Source organism: Herpailurus yagouaroundi, unplaced genomic scaffold (assembly GCF_014898765.1).
Source record: "Herpailurus yagouaroundi ecotype Mexico unplaced genomic scaffold, PumYag 140, whole genome shotgun sequence".
Lineage (NCBI taxonomy): Eukaryota > Metazoa > Chordata > Mammalia > Carnivora > Felidae > Herpailurus > Herpailurus yagouaroundi.
Window position 1 is genome coordinate 20,595,148 of NW_024412395.1, and position 24,142 is coordinate 20,619,289.

Consider the following 24,142-nt stretch of genomic DNA (forward strand, 5'->3'; position numbering starts at 1 on the left):
GAGAGAGAGAGAGAGAGAGAGAGAGAGAGAGAGAGAGAGCCTCTTATGCAGACTCCACCCTCAGTGTGGAGTCTGACATGTGGCTTAATCTCACAACCCAACCGTGAGATCAGGACCTAAACCAAAGTCAAGAGTTGGACGCCTAACTGACTGAGCCACCCAGATACCCTTTTTTTCTTGATTAGAACCTAGATTGCATTTGGGAGGAACTTCCTTCTCCATTGTTCTCTATGGTTCTTTTCTTGCCTTCTAAGAAACTCTTCTTCAGTTTTCTCCATGGACACATCTGAAGTGAGCTTTGGGAAAATACCTTTTTTAGAGGCTATGCAATTTTTGCAACTTGCTCCCTGCTCATGAAACTTGGAGAGACCAAGGATTGCTTTAAGAGTTTGAGAGTCCAAGGCTTTTTAAAAGCCAGGCTTTTGGTTTCTTTGCCAATAGAATTTCCTCAAAATGGTTTAGCCTTTTGCTCTATCTGCTTTCAATCCATGTTGCATGTCTACACTCCCCCACCAGTCTCCATTATCTGTTTTGAGACTGCTTTGGTTCTTTGCCTCCTCAAACCCATGCCTCTCATCCTATGGTGACCACCTGAAATAATATGTATGCGTTGGAAAGCCACATCCACAATCTTATTTTTGTTTCCAGCTGAGTATATTTGTTTAAATTATAACTTTTTAAATAAACATTTGTCCTCATTTTTCATTCCCATCTCAGGATATTTACGGTCATTTATCATTTGTCTCTCTCCCAGCAAGTTCTTAGTTTCTGTTTACTAAGCAGTCAACTTTACCTTGAGCTTATTAGTTTCTTAACAGTGCATTGGAAAATGCAGCAAGCATAACCCGACAAGAACTAATGCTCAAAAGTCAAACTTCCTGGAGATATAGGCCAAGTAGGTGCTGGGTCAGTCTTCCCAGTTATTGTAGGTAACAGTGTTCTCAAATATTTTATAATGAGGTAATATATGATATCTGTTCCGTGTCACTCACTGCTTGGCCATTAAATTTATGTCACATATTCAGGTTATTTTCATGGTAGTACTCAAATCAAGGTACCATATTCTGTATTATTTAGAGTAGTGTTAGCTGCTATAAGAAATAGAGTGTAGTACAATGCCTTAGCCCATAGTGGCTATTTGTCACTCACAGAACAGTCCACGGCATGTCCTCCTGGTCAGCAGATGCCTTTTTTCTAAGTAGAAATTGGGAGACTCAGGCAGCTTCCATGTAGAGGCTCCTCTGTTTCTTAGGACTTTATTATATTTTTTAATATGAAATTTATTGTCAAATTGGTTTCCATACAACACCCAGTGTTCATCCCCAACAGGTGCCCTCCTCAATGCCCATCACCCACCCTCCACTCCCTCCCACCCCCCATCAACCCTCAGTTTATTCTCAGTTTTTAAGAGTTTCTTATGGTTTGGCTCCCTCCCTCTCTAACTTTCTTTTTCCTTCCCCTCCCCACAGTGTTCTGTTAAGTTTCTCAGGATCCACATAAGAGTGAAAACATATGGTATCTGTCTTTCTCTGTATGACTTATTTCACTTAGCATAGCACTCTCCAGTTCCATCCATGTTGCTACAAATGGCTATATTTCATTCTTTCTTTATTGCCAAGTAGTACTCCATTGTGTATATAAACCACAATTTCTTTATCCATTCATCAGTTGATGGACATTTAGGCTCTTTCCATAATTTGTCTATTGTTGAAAGTGCTGCTATAAACATTGGGGTACAGGTGCCCCTATGCATCAACACTCCTGTACTGTTTCTTAGGACTTCAGATAATAGGAGAAAGAGAAGTGGGTGAAATCTGCACTAGATTTCTTGAAACCTTTGCCAAAATGGAATCTCTTTAACTCACATTCTCTTCACAAGAAGTAGTCACATGGCCACATCTATATGCAAGGAGAGCTGAGAAATTTAATCCTGTCTGAACAACAGCTTCTCAATGACATAATATTCTATGAAAGGGGAAATGCATGTTTTGTTGGACATTCAGTCATCTTTGCCACAGTATGCTTGCACTCATGTGTTTAAGTTTCTATCTACCTTAATTAAACTGTAGGCTCTAGGAGCCCAGGGCTGTTTGTTGGTATTTTCCCAGGACACAGAGCAATGTCTTTATTAGAGTAGACACTCAGTAATATTTGTAGAAGGAATGACAATACGATTAATAAATTGAACTCTGTACTTCATAATTCTGACTCTGGCAGTTATTGTAAACTCAAGATAGTTGCTTCAATTTTGCCCATCGTTAAATAGTAAATTATATTATCTGCCTCATAAAGTGCGGGTCAGAGGATATAATGTATGCATATGGCTTAGCATTATGCCCAGCACATAGTAAGCATTCAGTAAATGTAAGCTAATCATATTATTATTCCTGTTATTATATAGGTATATATCTCCCCAAATGAACCATGTCATGAAATTTTGAGGATAAGTGAATAGAATTTCACTTCTGGAATTAAAACAGTTTCCATTATTAAGGTGGTTGTTTTTGGACATAGGTAAAAGTTTGATGTTGAGACAATTTATTGGTTTGGATTCATACACTTAGAGGAGCATACTCCTACCTAAGGCAAATTGAGAGCCTTGAATAGGAGCATATGTAACCTTATAGTGCTTAAACAGTCCTGCAAATAAAATTATATACCAAATTACAGGGATCTCTGTTATCCTTTAAACTGGGTATGGAAGAGAGAGTTCGTAGGTAAAATTTCATGGGAAGTTTAAATTACTTAAATTACTTAAATTAAGGCAAAAAATCATTTGCCTTAATGAAAGATATCATTATTTAAGGGGGAAGTTTAATTAATATCTGCAGATATTACATTCTCTGTGCCACACTTTATGCAACACTTTTAGGAAATGAGAAACCATTCAACCTTTCAGTTATTCAGTAATGTTTATGTAACAGGTACCAGGTTCCAGTCACTGTGCGAGGCACTGGGATTGCAGTGATGAACTAAGCAGAGAGGGTTTATAGTTTGAAAGTATGAACAAGTAAATAAGAAAATGGAATGTTCAGTTTTAAGTGCTATGATAGTAAAGAGCAGAGCATCCTGTGGACAGTCTCAAGAAGGGAATCTAATGTAGCTATAGGGTTCTGGATGGTCTCCTAGAGGAGACTAAGCTCAGACCTGAAAAATAGGTTGAAGCTGGGCAGGTAAATGATGCTTTGGTTCTTTATGAGGACCTAGAATTAACTTTTTGTTTGTTTTATATTAGGTTATATTAGAAATTATATAAAAATATACTGATGAAGATATACATTTTCCATATCCCATCAACCAAAGAAAATCATTGTGAATATTTCAGTTTCTTTCATTCCTGTGTACCTTTTATATAACTAAAATAGCACAATATAAAATATTTTTTGTTTTGTCACTTAGAATAATATTATAAACATTTTCCAGGTTTTTTTAAAGACATGGTTTTAATGGCTAAAAGGGATCCCATCTTGTGGATAAATCTGACTCTTACTGTAGCTGTACATTTAGATTATTTCCATTTTCTTCATTTTAAAAAATCACTAGGAACTAATATTCTATTTTTAAGATGTTCAAAGATATGGAAACATATTTGTCATAATAATGCATAATCTGTATCTCTTAAGGATAGTGCAAAAAGTCAAATTGAGACAGAATTAATTTTCCTTGGCTACTATGACTATAAAAGTAGAATCTTCTGAGATTTACAATCTCCTTAGAGGACTCTTCCTTGAGTCAGTGCTCAGTTGAGGAGACTTCTGTTGTATGAACCAAGAGGTCTTTCAAAATGTTGATCAGTATTGGATCAGGTTGTTGTGGGATTTTTCAGAGGCCTTAATATGCTAATATGCATTGCCAATCTACAAGACAGGAGGAGTATCACCATGTTGTGATTCCTGAAGTTATTTGATCATCGTAGCCTATTTATATAGGACATCTCATAGGTCTAGTGTTCCATGGAGCACAGCTTTAGAAACATTGATTTATCATAACTTTGAGGCAGCCTGTTGCTGGTTGAAAGATTATAACAGCTAAGGTAAAAATGGTTGTACCTTAAGTCATATTGGTCCAATTTTTGTACTCTGTGTAAGACTGTTGCACCCCATGGACACATGTTGGTATAGGAGAAGCAGCTTTAGTGTATCATGGTAATTGTGTGCGTGTGTGTGAACATGCATGATACATAAGTGTACGGGTGTAGAGAAAGATTGGTGGTAAAAACACAAATACAAAAATGTTTATATTGTATACAGACCATGGTAAATCCTCTATAGAAGGATATGTAGGATACATAGAGAAAGGAGATTGTGCAGGTTGCTGAAAGGCTTAGGAAAACATATTCGTACATACATGTGGGTGTTGGGATGATTCCTTTGGAGCTCTTCATAATAGTGATCTCAAGTCTTAGGTTAGGCTTATCCAGAATAATACCTAATTTTATTATTGTATATGTGTCTACAGGTGAGCTAGGTGGGTCCTGCTAATCTGGGATTAGCAGATTATATCTTGCCCTTGTATCTCTAGTCAGTTAGAAGGTCTGCCAGAAGCTGGCTGATCTGAGATGGTCATAGCTGCTGTGATTCATTTCTGTTGCATGTGGGGTCACATCCTCCAGCAGGCTCTCCCGAGTTTAGTTCACATGGCAGCAGAGGGAGTACACAGGAAGCAGGAGTACACAAGTCTTCTCCAGACCTTTCAGAACTGGTGCAGTCACTCTCAGCACACTGTTTTGGCCAAAGTAAGTCATGAGGCTAACCTAGTTTCAGATGAAGAACTAGACTCCACGTCTTGATGGAAGTTCTGAGAAGTCATATTGCGGAGTTTGGATACAGAGAGGGTTGAAAATGTGGTGCTCTTTCTTACAAATGTCATCAATAACATCATCAAGAAAGAATGCACTCCAGGACTGTCAGCCCCTGACAATGGTAAGCCTCTGACTGGTGTGAACTTTGAGCTCTACTTTTGGCCTTTTGTGGGGATATGTGTGGCTCTTTTTTTTATCATTAAGCTGTCTGTGTTATATTTGTTGTTGAAGTGCCTGCTTCTTACTGCCATTTAACTGTACCCCACTCTTTTCTAATTTTACTTTGACTCACTGGCTTGGAAACCAGTTAACCAATCTCTGTCAGGGAGGTGTGGAAAGTAATTCTCAGAGCGTTTTGTGGCGTTTTGGTGACACATTTTTGCTGCTTGGAAGCTTAGCTTTTTGCTGCTAGCAAATACTGTAGAGAGGTATGTTCCTAGATTATTAGTGTGAGCTTTTAGAGAAGAGAAGTATTACTTTATCGTTTGGTTTTGATCCCCATGAATTAAAGCATTTCACACATTTCACAAGAAGTTCCAAGAAAGGGGCCGTGGATGGTGCTCCTGTTTTTTTTGGCCCATTCTATCCCCAGGTCTTAACATGATTTCTAGGGCTCATCATAGATGGAATGAATGAGTAAATGCATTGATGATTTGTAGTATTTCTAAATTCAGGTAGACTTGTGAAAATCCCCAGTGCTCTCTGTGTTCTAAAAAAAGGTAGTGCAAGTAATACTTTCTTGCCTCTGAGGGGGTATTTACAAGGATTAACTAATGTCAGGAAAGGGCTTTGATATGACTAGATGAAGGGCATCCCATAACTATAATGTTTTATTGTTACAATGCCATAAAATGCTTTTTGGGACATATAGCTTACATATTTTCCATAAAATTAATCCATAAATCATGTGTAAAATGTATCAAACCCAAAAGCAATAGCTTTGACCTTAGAATTGCTGCAGCAGTAGTTTGATGATATACTACCTACTACATCAGCAGTACTCTAGAGTACATAAAATGTGCTTCCACATATTCAAAATGTGCAAACGCTTAAAACGAATGACTAGATGCTTTAAAAAATGATTAAATGATTCAGAGCTTTTCGTACGGAATTGTAAGTATTTTTAAAGGCATTATTACAAATGCCACAACTTTTAGTTATTTTCACAAATCCACATGAAATACCATTCAATTCAAAATGTTCAGTAGAACTACCTTATGATTTCCTTTTTTGAAAGATAATCTTCATTTCCTGGTTTTTCTGCTTAATAGCCATATACAAATGTCCACAGAGCTTTTAATGAAATGTCAGCACACATAATCTTCTTGTTACATCTTTTTTTTATGTCACCTACATGGCAAATGTAATATTCACAGTTTTTTTCAGAGAAATACTCATTTTTCCTTCTCAGTTACACTATCAAACTTATGAATAACTATGAAGGATGAAGATATATTATTATTACCAATATTGCCAAAGAGTGATTGCTCACTTGCAGTATACTTGAAGGAACTGTTACAACTTTCTCAGTATGATTTTGAAAAACACAAAAAGACATAGCTGTCACAAGTAGACTTTTGTTTAAATAGGGCTATTTTGAAATACTTCTAACTTCTGTGTAGTGTCTATAGAACATCATTCTGTAAGTATTTAATCAGAATGGTGTGTGCATTCCTTCCCCAGAGGGACTTAGCAAAGCAGGAGAATATCACTGAAAGGGTATCTCTATCACAGATGCAAGGTAACCTTTAAATATTTGCATAGTGTAATACCAGACAGCAGATTTAGAGGGACAGTTATTCATCCCTACTGGATTCTTTGTCTGTCTCCCTGCCTCACAGTGGCTGGGCTGAAACTTCCTCTCTCTGTTTCCCTTTCATTATTTTAGGACTTTCTTTTTCTTTGTATTAAACAACTATTTAATTGAAATACCAGCTCCATCTGCAACTCTCATGGGGTCATAACATATTTTGGCATCAACAGCTATGGGATATTGTGTCGAACCCTTAGTTTAGATCCTTATATAAAAGTGACGGCTTCTAATGATACTCAGCATGAGCCAATGTTTCTCTTTGTTCACAAGAGCAAGGAAGATGGCACACAGTATGGTCTCTGAGTACTTCAAGCATTCAACACAGTGACTGGCAGAAAGCATGCGATCAGTAAATGTCAGGTTGCTTCTCCTACCCAGACTCCTCTTTGCTTCTTTTTTTTAAACTGAAGTATAGTTGACATATCATATTAGTTTCAGGTGTACAGCGTCGTGATTCAACAATTATATACATTATGAAATGCTCACCATGCTAAGTGTAATTACCATCTGTCACCATACAAAACTGTTGCAGTCTTATTGACTACATTCTATATGCTGTATTTTTCATCCCCTGTGACTTGTTTTATAACTGATAGTTTGTCACTTCCCTCCCATTTGATTGAGAAAATCAAGACCATTTGGTATGAATTCCTCAAAAATTGCTCACATCATTCCCATTTTCTCTTCCTTCCCTGAGAAGAAAGTGTCATGTGTCATTATAATACTCTGCCGTCCATGAAACACCCAGTTTTCTGAGTGGATAATTTTTCTGACTCAGTGTTTGTAAAGCCTTTGTGCATTGATTGGAGTAACTACTAATCATTCTTTACACTGACATAATTTTAGCTAAGTCTTCTTTTCCTAGGAGATTCTAAGCAATCTGAGCGCAGATTTAAATTTAGACATTAATTTCTGAAAGTCCTCTTATAATTCTGATGTCTACGTTTTCTACATAGCGGTCACTTAATGCTGAATTGAATTGTTTATATATGTAAGTACTATAAATAGTAGTATAATATTATTTGTAGTTAATACTGAATTGATATTTTATATCAGGGAGTACTATTTCAACTTGACTATTTTATATTTATATATTAAAATGATCTAAATTTAAATGAGTACTAGCGTCTTTTACCTGGGCTAATGAAGAGCTGTATGAAGGTGGAGCTCATGTTTCTGAACGGAATATATATGTATATAGCATATTGTGATATTGTTCTTTTGTTCTAAAGGGACAGGCCTTTAGGAATCCAGTTTATTTTTCCATGTGGATATAATCTGCTGTTTTCATTTTTCACACTTGTTTGTCTGAGAAAAGGTCTTATTTTTATTTTCCAGCAAGTCTTAACCCATGTTGGTGGGGGGTAGGGTGCGTGGTGGGTTACGGTTTTCCTTTATTCCCTCCTCTCTACATCTCTCAAGAAGATAAATATGGATTTATGTGACCAAAGTACTTTCTGCACTAACAAGTTGTATATCTTAAGATTGCTTTATCACACATGTTTCCAACTGTGTGACAAGGTGGCATAAACAGTGTAGTTTATATTAGAAAATGCATGTCTTATAGAGAGTATAGAAAAGGTTATTCAGAGGACATTAAGAATAACTTTAAGGATGTTAAGGAGGACGTTTTAAATAAAGGATGATGTATAAAGCCGAATTGGTGTTGGTCATATCATCTATGAGAAGGATAATCCCAATGTTCTTATTTATATGTTAAGAATTTCATCTTATTTAATGCTTAATAAAATAAAAAATGTTTTGTTGGTCTCTTTCTGTGGTGAATCATTTGGATTTTTTTAACATTGTAAAACTTTTAACACAAGATGGAACCCTGACCCCATAGTGTTTCATTTCACTCTGCAGTGTGGGCTCAAGATGGTCATGTCATTATCACTAAGTTTGGAATTTAAGGGTCTGTGTGCTTAAAAATGTCCTCAAATGTTTCATGATTTTTGAAGTTCTAAGAGTAGAAAGTGATTGAAATATTTGGCATTTTCTCTATGAGATTTTTAGGCATCTTATTAAAACCTCCTCATTCAAAATCACTACAGCAAGGGGTTGAAAGCTAAATGGTCATGTTCAATCCTACTGGATGACAAGGAATCATTTGTCTGTGCTGGACAGCAGGTCTTTACTGCCCTCTGATGGACAATCCATGCTGTGGATGACCCTGTCCCCTTTCCTGGGAAAAGAGCCTCCTCTCCTGCCTTTGGCCGCTAATAAGCACTGCAAGGCCCATGGCCAGACCAATTTCTTAGCCTTAAGACTATCTGGGGCAGTTGGGGTATTCAGTTTGTTGAGGAAGCTTGGTTATTTTAAACTTGTGTTTCTGTGGGGGGAAATAAGATTTTGTTTTTGAGGTGTGAACAGGCAGAGTACATTCAATGCAGGGGAAGGAATCATCCCACCTGTAGTGATGGCTGGCACAAAAGGACTGAGGGCTTGGTTTCACTTCACAATGGCAATTTTGTACCTTTTAGCTTTGCCCTGCATGGCAAGCTGCACTGGAGGGCTAGCTGTTGATACAACTGTGAAGTCGACAAAATCCAGTTTGCTTTTCTGTAGGACATAAAGGTAGGTTAAGTTGTGTGCCTGTGGTCACATAGCTAGAAAATGGAGGAGCTACAGTTCAAATCCTGACTGTGATTCCAAAGTCCAGGTTATTTCCAGAGCACAGGATGAGGAAGGTAAGGTGAACCTTAATAAAGTAGCACTGAAATATATGGGGAAGGATGGCTTGAAAAATTCATATATTGAAGATTAGTAAAAATGGGGGAAAGATAAATCATGAAGTCGTATAAACATTGCTTTAGGAAGCCAGAGGTGGAACATAGAATGCTGAATAGGTATCAATGGACTTTTATTATTCTTCTTTAAAATCACATTTTAAATATGGAGAGCATAGGGGTGCCTGGGTGGCTTAGTCAGGTGAGTGTCTGAATCCTGATTTCAGCTCAAGTGATGATCTCATCATGGTTCATGGGATTGAGCCCAACATCAGGCTCTGCACTGACAGTGTGGAGCCTGCTTGGGATTCTCTCCCCGCAACCCCCCCCCCCGCCCGCTTCTCCCCCACCTCTCAAAATAAATAAAAAAACAAACTAACAAAAAGATGGGGAGCACAGGCAGAGTTTAGGCTCTTGGATCACTGTTCTGGATCTCCCCATTGTTACTGCTGGGATTCTGGATGGGTAATGGAGCTGCTTTGTAGAATGGACGAGTCACCCACCTCCCAGATTTGTGTTAAGAGACTCTTAACAGAACAAACTGAGGGTTGATCGGGGTGGGAGGGAGGAGAGGGTAGGTGATGGGCATTGAAGAGAGCATCTTTTGGGATGAGCACTGGGTGTTGTATGGAAACCAATTTGACAATAAATTTCATATATTAAAATAAATAAATAAATAAATAAATAAATAAATAAATAAATAAATAAAATGATATGGTGTAGACCAGTGGTTCTCACCAGTGGCAATTTTACCTCCTGGGGCATATATTTGGCAATGCCTAGAAACTGGGGGGAAGGGGTGCTGCCACCACTTCAAGGGTGTAAGGCAAGGATGGCCCTTTGTAGCAAAGAATTATCTGGCCCCAGATGTCAAATGCCAAATTTGAGATTGATGCTTATGTAGACCAAGAGCCTAGTAACAGACAGTATCTCCCACATGTACCTGTTACTTATTTATTTATTTATTTAATCTTTTTTTTAAAGTTTATTTATTTATTTACTTATTTATTTTGAGAGAGACAGAGACACCATGAGCAGGGGATGGCAGAGAGAGAGAGAGAGAGAAAGAGAGAGAGAGAAAATCCCAAGCAGGCTCCACACTGTCAGTGCAGAGCCTGATGCAGGGCTCGAACTCATGAAACCGTGAGATCATGACCTGAGCCCAAACTGAGAGTTGGACGCTTAACCAACTGAGCCACCCAGGTGCCCCTGGACCTGTTACCTATTACGTGCCCATTGTGTGCCAAGCACTGAGTCAAGAGCTTTTCATGTATCATATCTGTTCTTACCAGCCTATAGGTTGAACTGATTGAAAATCAAGGCAAAAAGTGCTGCTGAATGTTACAGAGTGCTCCATGACAAGATCAAGATTTGGACTCAAGTCTGTATAGCTCCAAAACACTTTCTATAAGCCTCCTTTCTCCTGTTTTAAAGAAGTTACTGTCATTGACTCTTTGCTTTAAGTGTTTGGAAGAATCAATGAACATAAGCATTTAAGAGTAGTTTGTCAGACACTGTGTGCAGAGTCTTGCCCACTGTGGGATGTTTCTCTCCATTTACCAAGACCAGATGGTCAGGTAAGATGTTGATTTTTTGGTTAGAGGTAGCTGTCATTGCCCCCTGCTCCTTAGTCTACTCAGGTAAGGCTCTCAGAACACTGCCAAATTGTTCACATCTGTAGTCACCCCCAGGGTAGAACTAAAGGTCTGGCAGCACTGTGGGTGACACTCTGCCCATGTTGCTTACTGCAGTTGTCAAAAGAAAGAAGCAGGTCAGAGAGGAGTGGTGCTGTTTCACTCCCAGAAGGGACTCTTCAGTGAGAATTACAGAGGCTAGACAATGCTTACAAATGTATTCTTTTAATGTTTATTTATTTGAGAGAGTGAGAGTGCACGCACAAGCAGGGGAGGGGCAGAGAGAGAGGGAGATACAGAATTTGAAACAGGCTCCAGGCTCTGAGTTGTCAGCACAGAGCCCAATGCAGGGCTCAAACTCACAAATCGTGAGATCATGACCTGAGCCCAAGTGGGACGCTTAACCCACTGAGCCACCCAGGCGCTCCTTCCTGCAAATGAATTCTAATGGAAAGGCAGACAGGAGAGCTGTGGGGGTCACCAAACTCCCCCTGCCCAGCTGAGTATGAAAGCTAATTTTTATCCTTCCTTTCTCCTCAGTGAGCAAAGAAGTAGCATTATCTCTTCTGGAACCCAGTAGATGGGTTGTCTGACATATCCCATGGCTCATGTGGTCAACTGGAAAAAAGCAAAGGAGAGAGATTCATGCTGAGACTACATTTGTCTTGAAATAGAGAAAAAAAAAACACCTCAAGTAAATCTTAATGTAGATTAGGAATTGTGGACTTCCAATTACTTCAAAGTGGCATAGGCTTTTGATAATGTGTTTCATCAGGATAGGAATTATGAGGTGCTCAGACTAATTCTCTGAAATCACAAGGGGATAAAGAGTTCTAATAGCTTGTTACAGTAAGAGCCCAGGGAGTACAATGTTATGGTCCACATTAAATCTCCATCTCTAGACCATGAATTACATATTGATTTTGGGAGAAGAGAAATATAATAGAGGGTAGATTGACAGTGAATGTAAATTAATAATTGTTTGCACGATTCAGAAATATCTTTTTGTGCATCATCAGTTTCTGTGTGGTCTCTGTGTGGAGAAAGAACTGACGTTCCTTAAGTATTGGATATTAGTACCCTGATGTTTATGTATGTATGTATGTATGTATGTATGTATGTATGTTTATTAGTACCCAGAAGCACAGTCTTTTAACCAAGGGGAATAGTTACCCGTTTGTTTGGATAAGAAGGAAGAGGAGCAGAAAAAGACTCCTTGAGTTTATTGGTGGTAGGACAGGGATGGGGATGCTGATAAGCAGTACCTTCTGTCATTGGGCAAAGCATTCTAGTGCTGGGTATAGATTGGAACTAATGAAATATCATAAGAGGTTAACAGAATCAACAGGCAACATGCATATATGTGTATGTATGTGTATATGTGTTTACAGCCTTACACACAAACTCATGCATACATATTATATCTAATATGATTATATAATATAATCTGTTATATTACATATACATTTATATATACTACATAATAAATACATACAGAAATATATAATGTATATCATGCATAGGAAATAGAATTGGCTTAAATACTTGTTACACAATATAAATTAGTATTATGTGTACTATATATTTAATACAATGTATAATACAATATAAATGTAGTTATGTAAATATATGCTATATCCTTAATATAATATATACTACTTTTGATTGCGTGCTACAATATAATATATACTTCTTTTGATTGCGTGCTACAGAATATCAAGTTCATGTAGTGTTCTTGCATGGAATACAGAGTCAATAAAGCTGTGTTCTAAACTTAGAATGTGATTACATTACTATAATTATCCTATGATTCACTGTGTGGCCAGTAAAGTACATCTTGTCATATCCTGAAGTAAAATCTAGCACAGCACAAGCTATGTTTGAAATGACATCGAAAATCTAACGATTAGAGACGTGTAGCATATGCAAGAATTTTTTATTGGGCTGCAAATTAGTGGCACACTCAGTGATTGCTTTAAATCAGTTCGTGCCTTCACAACATTAAGCCTTGTCCCTCTTCCATGCACTTTGATCTAGTGTCTTAGGTCTTTGAAATTGCTCAGCTAACACCTAACAGATAGGTGGATCTCTGCTGTGTGTTTTCTGTCTTGTTCTTTGTGAACAGGTGGCAGATCTTAGATTTATTCTGGTGTGTTCTTTACTTTGTGGATTTGTGTGTTTTGTCTTGCAAGGATGTGAATGCCAGGCTGTGGATTGAAAGTTGCATTTTTAACTTCACCTTATGGTGTGGATCCTAAAGTTAAAATTATGATTTTATTTCATATTAATTAAGATCATTAAGGTTAAAAACTAGGGTCCATCACCTCATCTAGCAAGGGAAAAGCATCACACATGCAAAATATGTTTATTTTTTTCCTCCAGGAAAAAACTGACATAGGGAAAGAAGTTTATGAAGTGTTGCACCCTAGGGATACATTCTTTGGGATTCACGATGTATATTTAGATAGCTTTGAGGACTCCTAAAAAGAGAAAACTTGAATTTTTTTTTTAACTCTGCATTGTTCACAAATTTATTTAATAACAATGCTCTTCTCTCTGTACTGATCTTAAAAGATGCAGCTGTTCCACTGAAAACATTTTGGGATTTCTTGAATGATAATATGTTTTCTTCAGCAGGAATCAGATGAAGTGGTTACTAAAGGAAAGGCCAGGAGGCAGCCCATTACTACCTTATCCCCAGAAGTTGTTAAAATTTGGCATTTTTTTTCAACCATCTGTGTACTAACATTAAGCCTATCAAATAATAAATGCTACTTTACAATAATTATTATTTTCGTGGTGTAAATGTAAACTACTGCCATAACTCAGATGACATTTCCACAGTTCACTTTCATTGTAAATTGAATTTGCTCAAAGCACTCTGGGAAATTCCAGTCATGCAGGGGAGGAGGAGGCTAAAAAGAGTTGACACAGGCTTCAGGCCACTGCCTCGTGCTCACCCAGCTACGAAAGGGTAATGAGGATAGATTTTCTCAGTATGTTATTGAGCCAAGGGCCTGAATATCCTATGGTGCTGTCAGTTCATGGGCTGGTGGGGTATGTGTTTATTATTGCTTCTCTGATTCCCTGTAATTATTATATGTGGTGGTGACTATTGTAGTGGGTACTTACCTCAGCAAAAACTTCAGGTGTGCAAGAAATAATTTTGTCAGCTAACTTTGGTTATTTATTTTGAGTTCGTCGTACCACCAAATGGGTCCCCCATTTTTTCCTTTGGACCCCAGTTTCCTAGCCATCCATTTATACTGGTCCCCACTTAGAAGGCCCTTATTCCTGATAGGCTGGCTGACTCTAGAATTCTATGCTGTGTTTCGTCCTTTGTGCTACCTTCCCACTGTGCTGAGCCTGTGGATCTGTGGGAGGTGCTCAGTGGTCTTAGCCTTCTCTGCCTGGACAGCCCAGGCTGCCATTTCCTTTCTGGGGAAGCAAGCTACATGATCTCCTTGTCTCTGTTACTCACACTAACATCTCTGCTCTTATCAGTCTTACTCCAGACACGAGAAAGGGGCAGGGAGGAAGTTTTTTATTTTCAAGCTAGGAGTTATTTGTCAGGGGAAGGGCATCCCTCCCTCAGAAACATCTAACATAACCTTCTTAACGGACAAGACTTCTGGTAACACAAAAGCCAGAATCAAGTTGGGCTGTGTTCATTCTCAAAAGTGTCTCAAAAAATTTTTTTTCCATCACCTTCTAATTAAAATCTGTGTTTCTGTAAATGAAATATACTTCTGAAACATGTTTCTCCCATCCCCCAGTCCCACACAAAGACTTGGTCTCTGACCCAAACTCCACCCTTTGGAATAACAATGCTTCTCAAAATTGCATTAGGGTTTGAGTAGGAAGACATTTTACACAGAATCCTTCAGGCTCTAGCCAGGGACATGCATCCTGGCAGGTTTCTAGGGTTTCCTTCTGCTTCTGGTGCTTCCCTTCCTCATGCAGAGGAGTGGTCCAAATTAACAGTCTCTAAGTGCACTTTCCCAGACCCTTCCCTTCTTAGGCCTTTCCCTGGGCATCTGAGAGTGTAATTATATCAACAAACTCTGAAGAGACTACATTCACTCTCTTTTCATTTCTTCTGCCAATTTTCCTGAAATTGGAAATTTAAGGCAGCTGGGAGTTCTGAAAATTAGCCTACTTTGTGAGGCTGCTTTGAGGACTGAGTGACATGATTGTTACAAAGCGTTGAGCACACTGTCTTCCCACAGTATCTGTAGGACTGCTGCTGCTGTTATTCTACTGGAGCTGTAACCACCGTGATAATTTCATCCCTGGCCACTTTTTAGTTTTGTTAGTAGGCAGGGATGATAGGATCCAATATGTAATTCTCTGAGAAAAAAAGATTTAATCCTCTGAGAAAAAAAAAAAAAGATAATATTATTTTACTTGTTCAGCCAACTTCCTGGATCAATTAGAATATTTGAATTAGACCTATGTCCAAGGTCAAAGGTATTTCTGTAGACTTTGTATTTATTAATGTTAAAATTAGAATGCTAACCATGAGAAGACTGGATACCCCATTCCTCAGTGCAGGGGCTTTGTGGAGTCTGGACAGAAGGGGCCCAGAGAGTTGCAGAGTTGCAACAAAAACAATAGGCATTACGAATACAGTTGGGATAGACAAGTATTTAAGAATCATGTTGCACATCATGTTGGAGATTGCTTCCCTTAAACATATGCTAAGGAAACACAGAATGGACCTTTTTTCCACCCCCTCTCATTTAGGTAAAACCATCAATTCATTTGTGTGATGAGTTTGTGGTACTGACATTACTCCTAGTTATATTTAGATATGATTCTGCTTCCTACAGTGCTGTTTGCTCCAGCTTTAGTAATGGGTGGGAAGGCTAACCATATGCCAAGCACTAGGTTAGCGCTGGGAATAGAGTGGTGAGCAGGACTGACATGTTTCTGCCATCATGGAGTTTAGAATCCAGTGGGAGAGACAAGATTAAATTACATAGTCGGATTTGTAATTACACGGGTGGTGGGTGCTTTGTGGAAGAGTAAGGTCATGCCAGAGCAGGGCAAGCATTCTCTAAGAAAGTGACTTAAGATATGAAGAGTGGGGGTGGAACATGTGATTTGCTTTAGGAATTGTAGCCACATGTACAATTGTAGCTACATGTAGTCCCCAGGTACGGGAGGGGACTTGGAGCATTGGAGGAACTGAAAGATGACCACCATGATGGCAGAGCAGTGACTGAACCAGGGTGGTCAGGTTATCAGGATCCTAAAGAGGTGGAAAGGGGCCAGATCAGGTAGGAACTTATATGTCATGTTCATTTTTTTTTTTAGAGGAATGGGAAGCAACTGATAAGCTTTAAGCATGGAAATGCCATATAGATGACAAGCTGCACCCAAAGTGGTACAGATTTGAATTATTAAATGATATGTGTCTGTGATATGGAGAAAGAATTGACATCAGGGGTGCAGTGGGGTGGGGCAGTACATGCTAGAAGGCCAGACAAGAGGTTACTCCTTTTGTTCATACAAGAGAAAATGGTGGTTTGGAAGAGGGTGGTACAGTGAGAATGAAGAAATATGAACAAATTGGATTGATGTTTAGGAAGTAAAACTGATGCGTGATTGATTGGATTTGATCTTTGTGAAAGAATCCTTAGGATGCTCATTAGACTATATAGGACACATAGGTATTTCTAGTGTTTCTAGATAGAAAATAATATTGTGATTATGCCACGGTACTGCTGTTTCTCATATATTTTTTCAAATCAGTAACTTGGAAGTTATTTTTCGGATGACAAGAGTCTCAAATAGTGTTAAAATTGCTGTTTCAAAACTGAAATAATTATTTCTTTGGGAAGAAAAAAATTGGGTGAACTAGATGTTTTATCCACCAAAATGTAGCTTATGTTTTGTTCTCTCTCACTTGTTCATCATGATTATCTGCTACTAGAGAAAAGACATATTGAAAAGTAGATATACTCCATGTAACTGTTAGAGAATTGAAATTACGAAAAAAAAAATATTATCTCAAGTATGCTCCAGTGCAGTTTTTAGCCTTGGTGAAATTAATCCTTGAGTTGCTTAATGATAAATAAAATGGATGCCACCCTGTCCTTTTGCTTCATGTATTTTTAAAGCCTATGTACATAGTCTCAACATTGCTGCTTTTCCAGTGAACGTCTAGGACAACCAGCCACAAAATAGGCCTCCTTTATCAATCCCAACATGTATTGATTATTCACTGTGGAAATAGCACTTTATTCTTTTTTTTTTCCGAAGGAGAAGGAGTACAGCTTAAACATTTCAGCCTCCCAAGCACCTGTTCCAGTTTGCTTCTTTGAAGTATAAAGCAAACAAATTTCTGGCCCTCCTGAAGTTTAGTCACTGCCTGAGTGGCCCATAAGCTAAGGGAGAAAGTCCTTCAGAAGAACACTGTGTGGGATTCAGCTTCACTCCATTTCTGGCTTACTCTTCATTACCTTTTTCACACAACAGATACAAAACAGCTGAGTAAATGATTTTCTTCTGCTTCTCTAGGGAATCTAGAGGGCTTAGCGGAAGCATTTATTGTAAGTAAAGTCAAAGTTGACTGGAGCCATATTTATGGGATGAGAACACCCCATAAATATCCGTTGACAGGTAGCAGAGCCCCAGGAGTTCCAGGGCCATCACCCGAGCCAGGCCATTGAGCTGAGACCAAGGCAGGCGCAGAGTCCTTTAGGCAGGAGAGGAGTGGCTGTGCCCTGAGCCCCTCACACCAGCTGCACATAAAATAGATCCCTCTTCTAAATATAGTTTATCTAATGGGCATTGCAAGGCTTCATTTGCTCAAGAGATATGGCTACTAAAAGTAGTTAAACTGCAGTTGTGGAAAAGGCATGAGGTGGATAGAACGGAGAGTCCAGCAGCAGGGCTTCTGGGGTGTTTACTTTGAGCATGTTCTTTGACCTCATGCTCTGATGGTCTCATATAGCAAAGAAGAACAATATCAACAATGTAAAGATGGTATTAGGAAGATGGTAGGTGTTGAGAAAACTGTTACTATTATTTGCTATAGTTATTCTAGGGATGCGTAATTTCTTACTGGTGCTTGAGGCTTCGTTTGTGTGCTAATCCCCTGAAACTTGCTGGTTCTTTATGTTCTTGAACATAGCTGAGTCCGTGTTCTCAAGCATTCAAAGGCAGGAAGGATCCCATTTCACATAATAAATTGTGAAAGGTCCCTGAGAACGGCTCCAGTTGCCGGTGCAGGAGACTGAAAACTCTCAGCATTAACAGGCACTTTGTTGCTTGTGCTGTATGTGATTTTATGTAATTTTCACTTGTTTTTTATGTTTTTCCTCCTTTCACCGCCCCCCCCCCATCTTGGATTACAACCATTTACAGAGTCCTTATTCCTCCCTTGCAGTCTTAGGATGTTACAATGGAAGCCAGCATAATATAGTGTAAAGATCACTGGACTGGGTGTCTGGAATGGAATTTTCCATCCCATTTCTGCTCCAAATGACTTTGTGACCTTGGGCAACTCATTGAATTTGTGTGGGCTTTGTTTCCTCCTCCAAAAACTGTGGGCTGTCACATTACCTTTCCATTCCCATATTTGAGGCAGTTAGCAGGCTGTAGGTTTTAGTGATCTGAAAAGACCCACTTTGTGTCAGAATGTAGTGAAGAATATGAGGCTTGAGATTTCCTTTTAGCTTCAGAATTTTTAGAAAGTAGAATTCAGACCAGAAATATTGATAAACAATTTTTAAAAGGTGGTTTTCTGTCTCTGTGGTGTTTGCATTAGCTGATGAGTCGTTCAGATATATTTCTAATCTGCCTTGCTGTCAAGCTACTTTTAATGGATGTTCTAGCCACTGGCAACTAATAATTCGTAATCATAAATGATAAGTAATGGAGGCACTTTGCTTTTCAGTCAGAGGCATCTGTCCACAAAGATGAAATGGGCTTAAAACGTGCTGTTAGGTGTCAAACAAAAGCACAATCATACAGAAAGAGCCTGGGATGTTAGCAACAGTGCTTGCGCTTTCTGCAAGTATAAAAATTCAGTCCAAATGCTCTGTGGTGGCCTTGCATGGAATCAGAAACTGTCTCCAAAAGTAAATCTTTATACCTATGAAAATGAAGTTACAGCTCTGAACCATTGCTGTTAAAATCTCTAATGAGAAATACTGGAATACGGTAGCACACATAGCCTTCAGACCACTGGTGTGTTTTGAAAATAGCTTTAGTATTAATAAAAGATTTTTTTGGTTCCTGTGAAAAACATAATAGAATTTTTAACTAAAATGCATTATGGTTTAAATTTTTTCTCATTGAAAACAATTTTCCGTGTTTTTACATTTTCTACATTGTGTTTCTATTGATATCTGATATATAACTCAGTAATGGATATATATAATGAACAAATTTTCTCTGTTAGTTTAGGCGGTGCTGTATGGCTTTAAGCATCCTCTTCTAGTAGAAGTTATTAATTAACATGACAGATTCAGGAGGCATCTGGGTGGCTCTGTTGGTTAAGCGGCTGACTTCAGCTCAGGTCGTGATCTCATGGTTCATGAGTTCGAGCCCATTGGACTCTGTGCTGACAGTTCAGAGCCTGGAGCCTGCTTTGGATTTGGTGTCTCCCTCTCTCTCTGCCCTTCCCCCGCTCACGGTCTGTCTCTGTCTCTCAAAAAATAAATAATTGTTTAAAAAAATGATAGATTCTGAAATGTAGACTTGAGAATGGCCATCCCTTCTAGCTTCCATCAGTGCCCCTGCCTCCAATATCTCTCTCAATTTCTGGTTTGCTGCTTTAGATCTAATGAGCTTGGAAAACCAAAACATTAAGACTGCTAAACTGTGTACCAAGTAAGTATAGATAGACCTGAAGGAGAGACGGAATGTCGTCTTCAGGAGCAAATTGGCATTACATTTAGTGCCCAGATTTTGTAAGAGATACTTAATATTTCATTTATTTTTATATTTCCAGAGTCTAATATATTACTTGTCAAGTAGCAGGTAATGAGCAACTGTTATTTTAGTGAATGAGTGCTCAGATGCCACTCTTTTCTCATTCCTTGGGTTCCTTGATGTGTTTTAGAAAGTGAGATTTCTTACATATTTTTTCACTACGCAATAGAAACATTATTTTAATTACTCCATGGTTGATGTGAAAGCCTTTTGAGAAGTGAAAGCTACTGCATAGATTTCAAGCTATTTCTTGGAGGTGAGGCATCTTACAAGTCAATGTTGTTTTATATCACATTTGGTAATGTTGAGGTTTATGAATGCTTTGGTATAGTAATTATCCACAAATAATTTGGGTAAGGTATTAAAGCTTTGCATTGACATTCATGTCATTCCTCAACCCCATTGCCCAAGATAAAAAGAAAGCAATGTCAGGGTAATAAAAGCAGTGGTTAAAAAAAAAAAAAAAAGAATAGTAAAATAAACATCTCCTCCTATTGCATGAATGGTATTAAGTCAGGGTTGCTGCCTCAAAGGGTGCCAAATGGTGTGCAAAAGCTATGGAATGTGTTTATTCTCTCTGACTTCTTGAGTTCCCTTTTTCCTTTGTTGTAGGTATCTCAGTGAATGCCACACCTAAAACTCAGGCATCCAGTAGGTTGTCCTAAATATGATGATTTAGATTGGGAGATACATTCATCTAAACTAATCCAGTTAAGGATAACTTAATTAAGAGAATAAAATGTGCCAGCACTTTTCTGCTTCTGGAGGAGTATTACATTAGAGCATTCGCATATTTGCGCTTTCTGCAAGAAACACAGGCAGGGGAAAAAAAAGAATCAAAGAGTCTTAAATGTGAATGTGACCCAAGAGTCCATCAGTACTACCCTTTTGTGTGCAAAGATTTTACCTTCTAAACCAAAATGTTAATGTAATAATTAAAACTGTTGTGATTTAAAAGATTTAGCAGTTTATTCTAGAACGACTATGTTTATCATACACAAAAGGTAGTAAATTGCAGGTGAATTTTGTTTTTGCATAATGTTGGTCCAGGTAAACAAGTACTGAATTACTATTCCTGTTATACCATTAAAATATCTTCTGAGAAATGTAACACAGCATGAGTTTTAGTTTAAAGGCACATTATGTCTAATTAAACTTTTAATCCTTTACTGGTTCTAAATTTTGTTTAATTTGTATTACTTGGGGCCTGTTTTCAATTAAGGAATACCAAATGATTGATGTTTACAAGCATGGGTTTCCTATATGTTTCTTCAGATTATTATCTAAGATATATATTGTGAATATAATCACATTTTATATATATATATATATATATATATATATATATATATATATATATATAGAAAATTTAAAGGTGATATTCATTTTCTACAGGCAACTGCTCAAAACTTTAATATGTCCTATTTCTGAATTTGGACAAAGATACAAGATTTCTCAAACTGTAGTTCACAGCTTACTTAAATGTGCATGTTTTCTGAAATGGCAAAATCCCTCAGGGCTATGTGATTTTCACGAGTGTGTGTGTTTAAAGTTCATAGGCAAACACAACTGAATAAATCATGGAACATATTTTGCCTCTATGCCTGAGAAATGCAAATTGTTATAGGTCAATTGCTTAGAGGTCTTGTCTCCATCTTATGTGTCTTGTTTGCAATTTGTTTTTCATTTATTCCAAGCATACGCAATTCACTTTTTTATTTGCTTGTTATTTACCTGTTGTTCAGTTGTCTGCAAAGTTTGCTTTTAACATGAGGAGAAACTATTCTACCCTGACTGCGCCTTCCTAAATGTACTGACTAATGCTTATCAACATGCATGTGTCTTACCTGCCATCCTAAATTTCCGGGGCCAGAAGGGGGAAATCATTGCTCAAATACCACCTTGATTACTTGTACTCATATCCAAAGGAATACTCACTACCAGATGGGAGAGATCATAGCTAAGCTAAGAAACAGATCTGCCTTGTGATGTTAGGATCACACATACCAATGCATATGGAAAAAAACCACCACCACCACCACCAACAACAACAAAAACTCATTTCAAATGAAGGGCAGGAGCCTAAGTTTGGAGTCTCACAGATCTGGAGTCCCATTCTAGTCTACCATTTACTAGCTGTATAACCTTGGATGCACCCTGTAACTTCTCTGAGCTTAGTTTCCCCAGTTGATAAAAGGAGCATACCAGCCCCGTGTCAGAGGACTGTTGTAAGAAACAAGAAAGGAAGGAAGGCACTGAGCAAATTGCTTGTGGTATATGACAAAGCAGTTCTGTGTTATTGTTGTTGTTGTTTTTAAATGTCTTGATTTGTGGTGTAAATACATCATGGTTGATTTCAAATTATGAATGATTTAGCAACCACTTGGTAAAATTCTTGAATATGTAACAGTCTTCTGCTATCATCCCAGCCTACGACAGCACTGCTAGCCCTTAACAAATGGTAATAATTATTTCTTAATACGTATATTTTGTCTTCCATTGATCTAAGAAATTTTTTGCTGTTTGGTGTATTTCTTTGTAGATGGGAGAATGTGAAAACTAAGGGAAGAATAGTAATGTACAAGGTTTAAAATATTAATGATTTCAAATAACAAAAAAGAGCTACCTTAACAGTTTTGAAAGTAGGCAAAAAACTTAGAACAAGAAGGAAACATTTTAATAATAAGAAAATATGTTAGTAAAATGGTTTAAGAGTAAGAATAATGATCACTTTGTAAGGTGTTCTAGATGAATTAAATTTAGTATTACATTTTTCAGATTGGTTAGAAATGCTTTGATTTTTATGGTCTTACTTTCTTTACACACACACACACACACACACACACACACACACACACAAAGTCCTAAGGGAAAAGTTGCGTGTATTTCCTACATTAACAAATAAAGGTAAGCAGACAGCCATTATTTAAAAACCTAGTACTTAGAAAATGAGCATCTTTCAATTTTATCTGATAACTGTTTTATTTTATCCAAGACTGATTTTAGATTTTAAAATTTGCTAAATGGATATATCTTTTTTTTAATTTTAGTTTATTTATTTTGAGAGAGAGAGGGAGAGAGAAGGAGGGAGAGGAAGAGAGAGAGGGAGTGAGAGAGAATTCCAAGCAGGCTCTGCACTGACACTAATCGTGAGTGAGATCATGACCCGAGTCGAAATCAAGTGTTGGATGCTTAACCAACTGAGCCACCCAGGTGCCCCTGGAGTATTTCTTTACTGAGTAACCATGGTGATTTTTTGGGGGGGGCACTAATAAAAATTTGCACAGTCTGCCATGATGGACAAGGGATGGCATACTTGAACTGAGATTGCTCCAGAGCATCTGGACACATGAAGCCTTTAAATGACTTGCATGTAGCAATGAACATCTCGATTTACAGAGTACAAAATTGTGGGTGATCTAGGAGAAAAATCACCAGAATCCAGGGCAGTTGATGAAATCGGCCTGAGCCGAGAGTTCCATTTTTTATGTGCATTTACTGTGTCATGAGCTGGGGCACCACACCTAGGAAATGTGTGGGAAAAGTCAAGGGCATTGTGGTGAGTAAAAGCTGACTTACTTCAATGAAACTTCTGTGCCCACTTCAGCAAGAGGAGTCTCCAGGATGAGGACACTGAAAGGACCTGAGGGTATTTTCTCCATTAATCTCACTTATAAAGTGACAAGTCATTGGCATAGTGGGTCTGCATAACCAGATAGGGCTGTGAGGAAGAACTGGGAAGCCTGCACATTAGAACCCCAAAACTGATGTCCTGTTAAAGTGATAGATCCTCACTGCAGCATTTGGCCCCAAATGCAAGTACCTGTTTCTCTGAGGATATATATGTCTCTTCCTAAATGCATGTGACTATGCACACAATACTGTTCCTAGAAATATAATGTGTGGACATGGAAACAAAGTCCATGAAGTAGTTAAATGGCATTTGGACATTTGGGGTGTTTGATCAGATTTGGGGAAAGACAGCAAGACTGCATCTTCTTTCCCTTACCTATGTAAATTGTTTCTCGGGGTGTGAATTACCTTTATTATTATCACAACCTAGTGTAGGGGCAAAGGTTACGATTGAGCTGATAAAATTTTCTGGCATTCATATTACATATTTAAGTAAAGTGAAAGAGAGGAAAGTATTTTCTTTCCAACTGACATAAAATGTGCTTACTTGCCACCCTTATGAAGTTGTATCATCAGCCTTCTGGAT

General features: G+C 38.0%; 1 protein-coding gene across 2 annotated transcripts in view; it reads left to right on the forward strand.

Annotated features, from left to right (window-relative positions):
* The window catches only part of THSD7B (thrombospondin type 1 domain containing 7B), a 1,621,840-nt gene that overhangs the window by 1,019,013 nt on the left and 578,685 nt on the right, over positions 1–24,142 (forward strand). The gene's annotated exons all lie outside the window — the stretch shown is intronic.